Source organism: Capra hircus, chromosome 16 (assembly GCF_001704415.2).
Source record: "Capra hircus breed San Clemente chromosome 16, ASM170441v1, whole genome shotgun sequence".
NCBI classification, from domain to species: Eukaryota; Metazoa; Chordata; class Mammalia; order Artiodactyla; family Bovidae; genus Capra; species Capra hircus.
The window spans coordinates 30,977,735-30,992,377 of NC_030823.1; positions in this window are offsets into that span (position 1 = coordinate 30,977,735).

The following is a 14,643-nucleotide window of genomic DNA, read 5'->3' on the forward strand; positions in this document are numbered from 1 at the left end:
CTGAGGAACTAGATTTTAAAATTTAACTTGAATTAATTTGAATTTAAACTTAAAAGCTCATATTTAATTTCATTATTGGAAAAATTTTGAAAGAGAGCAGAACCCCCCAACCCTTGTCCTCTGCCTGCCTATTGTCTGTGGAAAAACTTTAGCCAAAGAATATGTTTAACCAGAGAAGCGAGAAAATGCAGAAGCAAATGGAAAACTATTAAAGGAGATCAAGTAATAATAATGTAGTCATTAAATATAATTAAGTTCCTTTAGTTTCTTCTCAGGGGCTAGAGATCATATTCTGAGGCGTATCCTGTGACCTGTGTTTTATATACTGAAACCTCCACCTGGTGGAGAAGTTAACTACACGATGGTCAGACTGTAGACATGACGTAAGCTGCCGCAGTTCTGAGAACTGGCCTCATGGAAATAGAAACACACTGAGCCTAAAGCTGAAGATGAACTGTGCTGAGAACAATCAAGAGATAATGCTGCTCAGACCACTGATGGCCAATTTCAAGATGACTGTCAGAGCTGACTGTGCTGTTTCTTCATGTAGCCCCTCCCTCAATCTAGAAAGGCTCTTGCCCATTGGGGAGTTGGCCTTTGATCAGGCCTCAGCTCTCTCCTGACCCCTAGCTACCAGCATCCAAAATAAAGCAAACTTTCCATCAACTTGTCCTCTTTAATGGCTTTTGACAGCAAGCTGCTGGACTCCACTTTCGGTTAAATTTTAAGTAGGTTTGGAACAACTTGAGTATGCAGGTCTACTTCTTCAACTGTAAATTTTATGAAACCTAAATAAATATACATCAAGTATTTCCAATGAAAATTTAGCATCTGAATTGAAATGTGCATTAAGTATAAAAATACACACTGAATTTTGAATACTGTACAAAAAAGAATGTAAAATATTTTTTAATATTGATTACATGTTGAAATACTAATATTTTGGTTATATTGGGTTAAAACATTACTATATTAATTTCACCTGTGGCTTTTGGTGTTTTTACTTTTTAAATGTGGCTACTAAAAAATTATAATATTACATATATGGCTCACATTATATTTTTAATGACATGTGCTAGTCTAGAAGTGTGATTAAGGTCAGGTTAAACTTTCTTTGCAAGAATGCTTCTAGATGTTGCTGTATAGTTCCTTTTTCCTTTTGACCAGATTTTGCAGGATCTCAGATCCCCTAGCAGAGATTGAACTTGAGCCATGGCAGTGAAAGCCTAGAATCCTAACCACTAGGCCTCCAGGGAATTCCCTGTTCTGTTTTTCAAATTGCGTCATATCAGGAAGCACATATTGTCCCACTATTGGTGATCCTAACTTTGGTCCCTCAGTTAAGACGGAGACTGCCAGAACTCACCATTGTGAAGATACACTTTCCTTTTTGCAATTAAAAATCCATGCAAACATTCTGTTACCAAAAATCCATTCACCTAACGGTTTTAGCATTTTTTGATGATCCTTACTTTGAATCCATGGTTACTTTGAAGGTTGCCAAAAGACGGACATTCTTATTTTTGTCAATTCATCTCCATTTATTATCTGACATTGGTCTGTGAAGAAGAGCTTCTCACTTCTCTGGATTTAAACTATTTATTTATTTAATGTGTAACAGTCAGTTAAGATCATCCTCCTTGGTGCTCAATGCACTTGCTTGTACATTCCCGGCCCCTGACTTGTAATCAACCATTGTTTCAGAGAACTCATGCTCCTTACTGAGGATTAAATTGCTTCTTAAAGCAACTTGAGGTGAATCTTTTTTAAGTATAAGAAAAACACTGATAGAATTTTATTCAAGGTAGTTTCTAATGCTTTATATACACATCAACCTACATTGCCCCACTTAGAACTAAAGCATTGTACCTCCAAAAATTATTTTCCTCAGTTTGTGTTAAAACTAAATCTTGGGGCTTTCCTGGTGGTCTGCTGGTTAAGAATTCACCTGCCAATGCAGGGGACACAGTTTAATCTGGTCTGGGAAGATCGTGCATGCTTCGGGGTAACTACTGAGCCTCTGAGACCACAAGCTGCAACTACTGAAGCCCGCATGCCCTAGAACCAGTGACCTGCATGCAACAAGAGAGGTCACAGCGATGAGAAGCCCTTGCACGGCAACAAAGAGCAGCCCCCACTCGCCGCAACTAGAGAACGCTGGTGAGCAGCAGCGAAGACCCAGCACAGCCAAAAATGAATAAATTTTGAAAAACAAAACTAACTCTTGGATAGCTTTAGGTCTCATATTTGCAAAAGTAGGTTAAAATACATCTCTGAAAATGAGTATGCAGAGTTCTCAGTTCATTCTCGTTGCTATGTGCTAGGAATTCTACCTATGCCTGCGGGTCCTAGGTTGTATGGGAACTCTGATCCCTCCATCATCATTGTCTCTCCCTCTCTTCCCATATCCTTTTTTTTTTTTTTTAAATCTTGGTCATATTTTTACAACTCCTCAGTTCATATTTTAACAATCTTTTCTGGTATCTATTCATATGAATTTGAGGTTATCTCAAAGTGCACAAATATTACTCATATTTCCTGTAAATGTACTAAACACTGACAAGAAAAATACTTATTAACTTACTAACACACAAATATTTAAAGGTTTCAACATAATTCCTTTTTCAACAAATGATTTTTTCCTCACCTAAGTCAACATACATTTACATTGAGTTTATATGTAGATATGTAAACAGACACAACATAAGTCAACATACATTTACATTGGGTTTATGTGTACGGATGTAAATAGACACATTCCTCAAATTGATCTAAGATAAACCAGCATATAGTGCACTTCTCTCTGGATATAATTAACTTTTCAGAAGTAAAGTGGTTCAAATGGGAGCAAATAAGCTTATGTCCTAATGAAATAAACAAGACAGAATTTAAGAAATATTAAAGTGCTAAAGGTTAACCCTATAAATCTTTCATTTCTATCCTTTTAACAGATTGTGTGCATTTTGTGTGTTTATGAATCAAAACACTTCTAGGCTAGATTTTAAGCACCTGTGGATGGGGCTATTCGCATTCAGTAAAAGGCCCTGAAGTAGCAAGGTGAGCACTATTATAGGTGGATAGGGGATGTTTGTTCTTCACCAGGTTACCTACCTAAACTCCCTAAATAGGCAGAGGAGATTATTTGTCTCAGTGGGCTCAAATGTTGACCTGAGCCTTAAAGTTTTGCTTCAGTATGTTATATTTTGTTGATTTGCTAATTTGTTTGTTCCATTATTTTTAAAACCTGGCCAAGGTGGAGGTTCTATCCTTGAGACAACTGGGAGATGACAAATTCAGGCTGAGGAAACTAACAGTTCAAACCAGCAAATAATCTATAAATTCAGACAAGAGTTACTCTGGGAGTTGAGAAAATAATTTATTGACCATTTACACTACGAACTGCTGAACACTTGACATCATTTTATCCTCATAGTAATTATAGGCAGGGAGTTAGTATCATCCTTATATTATGGTTTGAGAAATTAAAGAAGTTCAAAGTTAAAGAGCCAGTAACTCATGGTTACCAGAATGCCTGCTATTTACGACTGTCAATATGACACCACGTACTGAGTGGCAGCTTTGAGCCTGATGATGTCTTAGAAATGAGGATACAATATTGAGCAGCACAAACAAGGTCCTTACTTTCCTGGGGTTTATTAGAGGTCTGGGGAGATGGATGATAAGCAAGTTAGTAGGGCTTGCACAGAATTAAAATGTGGTTGTAAATTATAGTACCTCATGATGGCTTCTGATTGTGTGGTAAGAGAAGTTCTCTCTGAAGGTGCAGAAAACAGGGAGCCAGCCTGGGCAAATTGGTTGAGGAGGAAAAAGCAGAAAGGAAGAGCTGGTGCAGAGACCCCATGTGGGAATAAGCTGTGGGGGAATCTAGGGGCTGGTGTTACTAAAGTGAGGCGGGTGGCAGGGGATGCAGGGAACGTAGCTGGAGAGGTGGGGTGCCAGGACCACAGGGCTGAATCCCTGGCTGGGAGTCTGGATTTGTTCAAAGTGTGATAGAAAGTCGTGGAAAGATCTTAGTTTTCTGAATGTTGAGTTTTAAGCCAACTTTTTCACTCTCCTCTTTCACTTTCTGCCATAAGGGTGGTGTCATCTGCATATCTGAGGTTATTGATATTTCTCCCAGCAATCTTGATACCAGCTTGTGCTTCATCCATCCTGGCATTTCACATGATGTACTCTGCATATGTACTCTTTAGGCCTTCCCTAGTAGCTCAGATGGTAAAGCATCTGCCTGCAATGTAGGAGACCTGGGCTCAGTCCCTGGGTAGGGAAGATCCCCCGGAGAAGGAAATGGCAATCCACTTGAGTATTCTTGCCTGGAGAATCCCGTGGACAGAGGAGCCTGGCGGGTCGCAGTTCATGGGGTTGCAAAGAGTCAGACACGACTGAGCAACGAAACACACACATACTCTGCATATAAGTTAAATATCACAGCATTATGTAATTATAAATTTGGAAATAATTATAAATTGAAGTAATGAAGATAAAACTATAAGAAGATTTATGCATTTGAAAAGCATGTTATTGGAAACTGTTAAATAGTTTTTCCAAAATAAAGGAAATATAAACTAAAATACCAGTGAGATACTGTTTCACATCCATCATTCTCATATGCTGATGGTGAGAGTGTGTACTGGTATGATCACTTTGGAAGACAACTTGGGATTATCCAGTAAAACTAAGGATGAGACAACTGAGTGATGCCACTTCTAAGTCCAGAGTCTAGGTTTGCTGACCCCTGCCCGTCCACAAAATGATTGTTACTGAGCTGCATGGAGGTAGGTGCAGAAATTGAGAGTATCTTTTGAGAAGCCTGTGTAGCATTCACATTGCTAAAATATCCAAACAGATGATTTTTGTGTTTTACAAAATTTCATAACAGATTTAAAAACAGAACTGATAATTTGAGAAGTGCTCCTCTTCTAGACCAATATTTCTTAAACTTGTATCGTGTATACAGAGTTCCTGGGAGTACAGTTAAAATGTAGATTCTAATTTGGTAGGTCTGGTGTGGGGCCCAAGATTCCGCATTACTAGCTCCCAGGAAATGCTGATACTGCTCCTTTTGGAACTCCACTTTAAATAGCATCTATCTAGATTTAACTTCGATTTATGTGTAGAAGGGGTCATATGTGAGAATACTTATAGTCATATGTCTGTAATAGCAAAAATACTGAGAACAACCTAAATGTTCCTGATTAGAAGAATGGTTAAATTGATTATGGTAAAGTCATGAATAAAAGGCTTCCCAGGGGGCACAGTGGTAAAGAATCCACCTGCCAAGGCCAGAGATGCAAGCAACGTGGGCTTGATCCCTGGGTCAGGAAGATTCCCTGGAGTAGGAAATGGCAACCCATTCCAGTATTCTTGCCTGGAAAATTCCTTTGAGAGAGGAGCTTGGTGGGCTGCAGTTCATGGGGTTGCAAAGTGCTGGACTCAACTGAGCATAAGCGTCAATAAAAATACATGTGTATTATATGTATGTGTGTATATATACATATATGTGAATAATAACAGTAAAATGAAAAATAACATGAAATGAATAATAGTAATGTAACAACATGGATGATTTTTACAATGATGTTGCTAAACAAATTGTAAATAGCACAAAAATATATAAAGTATGATACCATTTATATAAAGCTTAAACTCATGAAAAATAATAGTATCTATGTAGGGATGCATATACATTTAGCATAAAGATACACCTAGAAATGATGACCTCAAATTCAGGCAAGGGTTTCCTCTTGTGGGGGGCTTCTCAGGTGGCACTAGTGGTAAGGAACCTGCCTGCCAGTGGAGAAGACATAAGAGACTCAGGTTTGATCCTTGGTTCAGGAAGATTCCCTGGAGGAGGGCATGACAACCCACTCCAGTATTCTTGCCTGAAGAATCTCTGTGGACAAAGGAGTTTAGTAGGCTACAGTCCATGGGGTTGCAAAGAGTTGGACCTAACAGACTCTAACACTTTCACTTTCCTCTAATGGGAGGGAGGAGAATGTGACTGGAGAGAGGCAACTAAGAGGATTCTATTCATCTTTATAGTTTATTATTACTTCAGTGGGATGACAAACAGGTAATTGTGTTTTTTTCTTTTGGCCAGGCCATGTGGTATGTAGGGTTTTAGTTCCTGGAGCAAGAATCAAACCTGCACCCCCTGCAGTGAACATATAGACTCTCAACCTCTGGACCACCAGGGAAGTCCCCTGTAATTTTATTTTATGATCTCTAAAAGTTTAAAATATCTTTATAATCACATTCAAAAAGCAGTTTAAATTCATCCAGTGTAAATTTACCAACCACCATCAACTGGCTCATTTTGTTCAGAATGAAATCTAAAGTCCTTAGAACAATGCCCTTGGCCTCCGCAAGTTGGCCTCTCTTATGACACTGGGCTCATCCACTCCTCTGCCCTCTTGAACCCACACTCTTCCCCACCAGTCTCCACGTTGTTTACCCAACACAGAAGCTCTTTCTTGATTTCAAGGCCCTGAATGCCATCCCTTTCCTGGATCGTCTCTTGGTTCTCTCCTCCCACCAGGCAGGTCTTTGCTCAGATGCAGCTCCTTAAAGAGGCCGTCTCTGATCATCTTCTCAAGGGAGCACCTTCCTTCCTCTGCTCTCTGAACCTTTAGCCCACTGCTTCTTCTTAACCCCGACTGTCATCAGACATCTTATGAGATTGATTTACTCCCTGATGTCACATACATTTGACTATAAGCACTTGGCCAGTGGTACTCCCCTGGTGGCTCAGTGGTAAAGAATCTACCTGCTAAGCAGGAGACATGGGTTCGATCCCTGGGTCAGGAAGATCCCCTGGAGAAGGAAACCTTTCTTGGGTTTGCTGGAGTGCAATGCTGGAGTGCAGCCCACTCCAGCATTCTTTCCTGGGAAATCCCATGGGCAAGGGAGCCTGATGGGCTGCAGTCCATGAGATCAACAAGAGAGTTGGACACGACTTGGCAACAGATTTTCAGTTTCATAAGCTCTTGGAAAGCAGGGCTTTACCTCCAGGGCCTAGAACAGTGCCCCCTGGCATATAGTAAGTAGTCCATAAACATTTATGGAATCATGGATGAGTGAATCACTGAATGAGTGGGGCAGAGAATTTTGACTACTTGCTGAGGCTGGGTGGCCACATTTAATCTACTAATTGGCAGATAACTCAGGAACAATATTGCTTATTTTATTAGAAACCAATAAATTCTTGATAAAACACATTGCTCATTGGTCATTCTTGGACCATATGAAGTTATTAAGTAGCCCTTTTTCCCCAGCATCCAGTTGAACAACTTCATATTAATAAGCAGTGTTTACACATTTTCAGGAAAGAAGAATTAACATTTAGTGCTCACTATGTTCTAGGTAGGGGCTTCCCAGGTGGCTCAGTGGTAAAGAATCCGCCTGCCAATGCAGGAGACACAGGAGATGTAGGCTCCATCTCTCGGTCGGGAAGATCCCCTGAAGGAGGAGATGGCAACCCGCTCCAGTATTCTTGCCTGGAGAACTCCATGGACAGAGGAGCCTGGTAGGCTACAGTCCATGAGGTCTCAAAAGTCAGACACAACTGAGCAACTGAACACGCATGTTCTAGGTACTTTGCATATATTACGATTTTGTTTCTTATTCCCTTTTCCCCCCAGCAACTCTATAAGACAAATGTTTTCATTTCATAAAGAAAATGAGGTTCAGAGAGGTTAAGTATTTGCCTAGAGTCACAGATTTGGTTCCATAATCTACATCTTATAGTTGAGGTAAAGTTGTATGTTCTATGCCTGTATAAGGGGTCATTATCTGCATCACTGAATGTTGTTGCTGGGAGGCAATTTAGACTCCTTTAATCCAGCCTCCTCACTTTACATGCAAGAGAACTGAGGTTGACTAGAACACAGGTCTGTTCACCTCTTAGCAGCAGAGCAGCCTCAGGGTTCATGGCCCTTTCACATGACCTCCTTCTGCACCAACTATTGAGTTGGCCAAAAAGTTTGGGTTTGAATGCACTTTCTTGCCAACCCAATAGAGACAATCTTTCCTGTAGCTATCTGCGGATACCATATTTGTGAATTTACCTCCTAGCTAAAGTTTATTTGTAGCTCCCAAATTAATACCTGTGGTACTTTTACAGTCATACACAGGCTTCCCTAGTGACTCAGAAAGCAGAGAATCCACCTGCAATGCAGAAGACCCAGGTTTAATCCCTGGGTTGGAAAGATCCCCTGGAGAAGGGCATGGCAATCCACTCCAGTATTCTTGCCTGGAGAATTCCATGGACAGAGGAGCCTGGCGGGCTGCTGTCCACGGGGTCGCAAAGAGTCGGACTTGACTGACCCACTGAACATAGACACACATGTAGCCATACGCAGAATGGTGGAAATTTCGAGTTGCCCACCGCACATGTTCCCAGCTGAGGCTAAACAAGGCTGCATTCAGCTTTTCTGAATTAGCACAAATGCTGTCAAAAGTGCCCCTTACCGTGGTCTCTTTAATGCCATTTCTTTTTTTTTTTTTTTCATTTTTCTTGGTGATTACACAGTCAGCTCCAGTCCATGGGAGTCACAAAGAGTCAGAGATGACTGAGTGACTAACACACACATGCTGTTTAAATGGCCCCCAAGTGCAGTGCTGCATTGCTGTTTAGGGTCCACGGAAAGTTGTGATGTGCCTTAAGGAGAAAAAAACGTGCGCTGGACAAGCTTGGCTCAGGCATGAGTTACAGTGCGGTTGGCTGTGAGTTCAGTGTGAATGAATCAACAATATCTATTAAATAAGGTGTATTTAAATAGAAAGGCACATAAAACAAGGTTCTGTTTTGATTGGTTGACAAAAATATTGTCACTGGAAGCTCACGGGAACCAAGGCTTTATCTCCCCTAGGAATTCACTACACTCAGCCTTCTTGATGGCTTGACAGAACACCGCTATGGTGAATGAGAATTACCAGTGTTTGGGGAACGCACTGCAGAGTTGCATCTGGTTTCAGAGGCCAGAAAGAGGGAGTGATGTTAAAACAAAGAAACAAGTCCCAATCACTAAAAGAACTAGTATTTAGCTATCATTTAAAAGTATGACAGTGGGACTTCCCTGGTTGTCAGTGGCCTGAGATCGGATCCCTGATCAGGGAACTAGGTCCCACATGCCACAGCTGAAGAACACACTGCTGCAACTAAGACCCAGCACAGCTCAGTAAAATAGATGAGTAAGCGCTTTAAGGAGAAAGTCTGATGGTATTCTGTTGCTGCTAAAACCTTAGCTAAATCTCCAAAGCTTCAGGGAGTGCTCTCTCCAGGGTGGGAACACTAGGGAAATGTAAACAGGTATTCTCACTGTCAGTTTCTGATTGTCTATGCTGTATCATTAGTATTTTTTTTCGACCTTTTCTAAGACAGTCATACACTCTCATTGTTAAAATGCGAGATAATTGTAGTAAGGCGGAAAGGGCACTCCGTTTGGAGACAAATGCTGGGGTGAGCCAAACTCTGATGCCTTCTGGTGGTGTGCTGCTGCCGCAGCTGCTGCTGCTAAGTCGCTTCAGTCGTGTCCGACTCTGTGTGACCCCATAGACGGCAGCCCACCAGGCTCCCCCGTCCCTGGAATGCTCCAGGCAAGAACACTGGAGTGGGTTGCCATTTCCTTCTCCAATGCATGAAAGCGAAAAGCGAAAGTGAAGTCGCTCAGTCGTGTTCGACTCTTAGCGACCCCATGGACTGCAGCCTACCAGGCTTCTCTGTCCATGGGATTTTCCAGGCAAGAGTACTGGAGTGGGGTGCCATTGCCTTCTCCATCTGGTTGTGTAACCTTAAGCAAATTTCTGAACATTCCTGACTGTTTTCTAATCTATAAAAACAGACAACAGCCAGTCTTGGCTAACTCACACATCTCATGTGTTTTAAAGACTTCTCATCTGACCTTCACAACCCTGATAACTCCTCAGTTTACAGAGGAGATAACTGAAGCCCAGAGAGGTCAAGTGAGTGGTTTATGATCACACAGCTAAAGAGAACTGAGCTAGGACTATGAGTCCAAGATCCTTACTGGTCCTAACTACACACAGCCCCAGCCCCTTGGTGGCCCTCACCTCCTGCTGTCTCAAACAGTGCTGAGGGGGTGGGATGGTGACATAAGGGGATAAACCCCAGAGCTAATAAAATGTAAGCTATTACTATTTTTTTCATAGGTTAACATTTTGAATATTAATATTTCAAAAGGGGATTTTCCCTTAAGATATGCGGTTTTCAAAAAGTTTGTTGAAATCATTAAGTATGCTTGTGTACATCCAGGGATCAATTTTTTTTTTTTTTGGTCATTGTTGCCAAGACTCATTTCTAATTTTCTATTGAGAGTGAATTGGAATGAGGATTTTAAGTGAATGTTTTCTTTATAGCAATCCTTTGTGGAACTTACCTTTTGCATTTAGAATGGGATATTTGTGTTTGTATTTGAGAGCGATTTTTCAAGAGCACAGCATGTTAAGTCATAACCCCGAGAACTGTTTCACCAGCAGCATTATAAGCTAATTGTATTTGACAAAAGAGAAAGAAGAGGGTAAAAAATAGCAGCATACAATTAGGGAACCATTCAAAGTCTGTGTAAGCTAATAAATCCACCCTTGAAAACTCCATCCCCTATTCATGAAAATAAAAAGTTTGTCATTAAATTGAAACTGAAATTTTCTCTGGTGGGTTTCACTCATTTACTCACTCAATTGCTTTCAGATTTCTTTTTTTTTAAATTGTTTGCTACGTGCTTGGTACTCCTCTATACCAAGAGGATACAGCAAGGAGCAAGACAGGCCCAGGCCCCCTCTCAGGAAGCTTCCTTTTATTGAGGGGAGATGGGCAAGTCTGACATGGCACTGTTTTATGCTGGTGTGCTACTGTGTGAGATCGTAAATGCTCATGGGTTTTATTTCACTTATTTGTTTATTTTTGGCTGTGATGGGTCTTCGCTGCTGCTCAGGCTTTCTTTAGAGAGCGAGGGCTACTCTTTAGCTGAGGTGCGCCTGCTTTTCATGGTGGTGTCTTTTGTTGCTGAGCACAGGCCACAGGGCCCACGGGCTTCAGTGGTTGCAGCCCACGGGCTTAGTTGCCCCATGGCATATGGAATCTCCCTGAACCAGGGATCAAATCTGTGTCCCCTGCATTGGCAGGTGGATTCTTAACCACTGGACTCCCAGGGAAGTACTGCTTGTGTTTTTAAACTGCTGAATTTGGGGGTAATTTGTTCTGCAACAGCAGTTATCTATGACATACCCAAACTCTCACGTTCAATTTTTCTTCCTTTGGCATCCTTGGCCAACCTCCAACAACCTGACGAAGCTGGACATTCTTCTTTCGTGAGCTCAGAACCAGGCTGCAAAAACAAAACAAAACAAAACAACCAACCAACCAAGCAAAACCCTACAAAGCAATTTTCATGTTCACCGATGTCATTTGGATCCTCAACACTACCCTACAATGTTTTCCTACAGAATTCTTTCTTTTTCAAACCTTCTCCACTGTTTTTAAATCTCTGAGCCCTTCACCTTCCCTCCCTGGCTCAGGTGCCCTCACTGTCTAGATAAGAGGAAGATACAAGCTCTGTGCCTCTAGAATCTCCCATTCCATCTCCCCCTACCTTCTTAGGCTCCTTCCTTTTTCAAGAACATTTCCCTGCCCCCAGCTCAGCCATATCAGGATATAACCAAGCTCCAGTCTCTCCACTCTGAAAAAGAAAAAAAAATCCTCTTCCAAACCCATGCCCTTCTCTGTTCACACCCTGTCTCTTTCTTGCCTCCACTGCTTAATCCATTCAGTCTGGCTTCTGCCTTCATGAAACTATTTGTGCAGAGGTCACTGGTCTCTGTGATAATAAATCCAAATGCTACATTTTTATCATGGAAAAAAAAAATTTTTGTTATGGGAAGCTTCAAACATACAAATAAACAGAGAGAACGCAGTGAACCTTCATGTGCTCAACACCCAGCTTCCACAGCCAACAACTCGTGGCCCATCTCACTGGAAGTGTCGCCATGCACCCCGCCCAGGAATTATGCTGAAGGGAATAACCAAGTCTTTATTTTGATTAGCCGTTCAACAACATCTAACACTGCGTTTTATTCCTCCCTAGACTTAGAAGTCACCGTCCTTTTTCACTCTTCTTGGTTGCTTTCTGACCTCTACTTTGGAAATTTTCTTGTTGCCTTCACCTCTTCTACAATCCCCTGATTTCCCTGAGGCTTGGGCCCTGCTGTCCATTCAAACCCAGCCCAGCAAGCCCAGCCCTCCCAGGCTGCACTGGCCACCCACTTCCGGGGGAGCCCATGGCCCCACCCTGCTATCTAGCTCCCTCCCTGACAGCTTTCCCAGGATCTCTCACAGGTTCTTCAACTTGACAGATTTAGAACTAAGCTTGTCACTTTTCCCACCAATCCTCCCTTGTTTTGTTTTTAGTTAAAAGGCACCACCCAGCTGCTTAATCCAGAAACCCAGGAATAATCTCTTTGCTCCCCCTAAATCTCCCTACCCCCACCATGGAGCTATTCATCAATAAGACCTGTAGAAGGGATCATCAGAGTAAGTCTAATATCCACTCACTTCAGAGTCACCCATTCACCCAGATCCCCAGTGTTCTAACTGGTTTTTCTGCTTCTACTCCAGGCCAGCTCCCACCCACCCCACCCTGTCCACTCTGCAGCCACAATGTAGAAAATCCTGTCTTGTAATCCACACCTAAAAGCTTTCCATGGCGCTTCATCATTTTTAGAATTAAAGAATCAAAGTCCCTAGCACCCATCCCCCTTATTTTCCAGTCTCATCCGTGCCATTTCCCTCCTCGCTCTTGAAGTTATTGCCAAGAATTTAGAAATATTTTAGGCGGTTTATTGAAAAAAACAGGACCTAGGTAATTTGGATTGTTAATCTGTGGACTCATTCTGTCGGTAAAACTATATGCCCCATAGCCTTCCTGGTTTCTGTATCTGTCACTGAAATGGCCTATAATCCCATTAAGGGTTATATTGAAACTCTAAATTTGTTTGTTTATCTGGCTGTGCTGGGTCATTGCTGAGGGGGCTTTTCTTTGGTTGTAGCAAGTGGGGCTTACCCTCTAGTTGCGGTGCACAGGTTCCTCATTGCAGTGGCTGCTCTTGCTCTGGGGCACCTGGGCTTCAGCAGCTGCAGCTCCCGGGCTCTAGGGCTCAGGTTCAGGAGCTGAGGCGCTCTGCCTTTGTTGCTCCTCGGCACGTGGGATCTCCCCAGATCAGGGATTGAGCCCCTGCCCTGGTAGGTGGGTTCTTTACCACTGAGCCACCCAGGAAGCCCTCCAAATTTCCTTTAATTCTGAATTTCCCCCCTTTCTGAACTTGGGCCTACTTCAGGCTGGAGAACTATCAGCCGTTTCTGACCCTTCTGGGTTGGGTTGAGGAGAGGGTGGCATGGGGAGGGAGCAGTCCTGTCTCTCCTGTCTCGTGGCCGGGGCGGCTGTAACTGGGCCATGGCTGTCTGTAGAGGTGGTCTGCACAGGTGGGGCCCTTCTGAGCCCACCTCTAGCTTGGTGCTTCTGGATGACTTTCTGACCTCCTGTCTAGGTGATGCCGCCTCTGTGTGTGCTCTGAGATGAAGTCCTTGGATAACTCCAGGCAACACCCCAGCATGGGGTCCACATGTGGTCCTCGGGAACATTTCCCTTTGCCCTGCCATTGAGGAATTACAGATCACTTCTAAGTGATTCTTCCCTCACTCTGCCCATAGACAGGGGCAGTTCTGCCACAGCCTCTCACCTTTCCAACACCCACCTGCATGTCTCCCCAGCCCCATGCCCTCTCAAGGGCCTTTTGGAGTCCCTCCACAAGCTTGAGTGAGAAAGAAGGATCCTCAGTCCTTCCCCCTTGGAGGGACACACAGCTCAGCACCAAAGTCTCTAGGGAGGCTCATTGTCATTAGGTGTGGTTGCTTCTTGGCCTTTTTAGTAGACAACTACTGTATACTAACTAATAGTACATATTAATGAGTTAAAGGATTTTTACCCATATTTTCTGAATTTTATATTCCTGTCTCTTTTCTTTTATATTGATAATCTTGGTTTCTAAGATAATGATTTTCCTTATCTATCTGTCTATCCACCTACCTACCTATTTACCTTTTGTCCTTGGAGTATACCCTGCCAGGGTGGGCAGGGTGTGCCAGGGTATACTAAAAATAGTCTTTGTGTGGATACGCAACCAACCTGAGGGGCAGCTGAATTCATTCGTTTCACTTGGTCAAGCGATTAGAAGTTTTTAAAATTTCCTTGCCCTTTGTTAATTTTATAATAAAAATGTTCCCAGGAGATACGTTTGAATAAATACCCTAAGTAGATGCATCTAGGAGAGAAGGGGCTCCTCCCTTTGCACCCATGTTTCTCTCCCGCCCCAAAATACTGCAGTCACCTTCATATGTGCTAGGCACCCTGCTAGGGCCTTTACAGACACCTTCTTTTTTTTTTTAAATTAATTTATTTATTTTCAGCTGTGCTGGGTCTTCATTGTTGCGTGTGGACTTTTCTCTAGTGGCATCAAGTGGTGGCGACTCTCTAGCTGCATCAAGTGGTGGCGACTCTCTAGCTGTATCAAGTGGTGGCGACTCTAGCTGCAGTGTGCAGCCTTCTCATC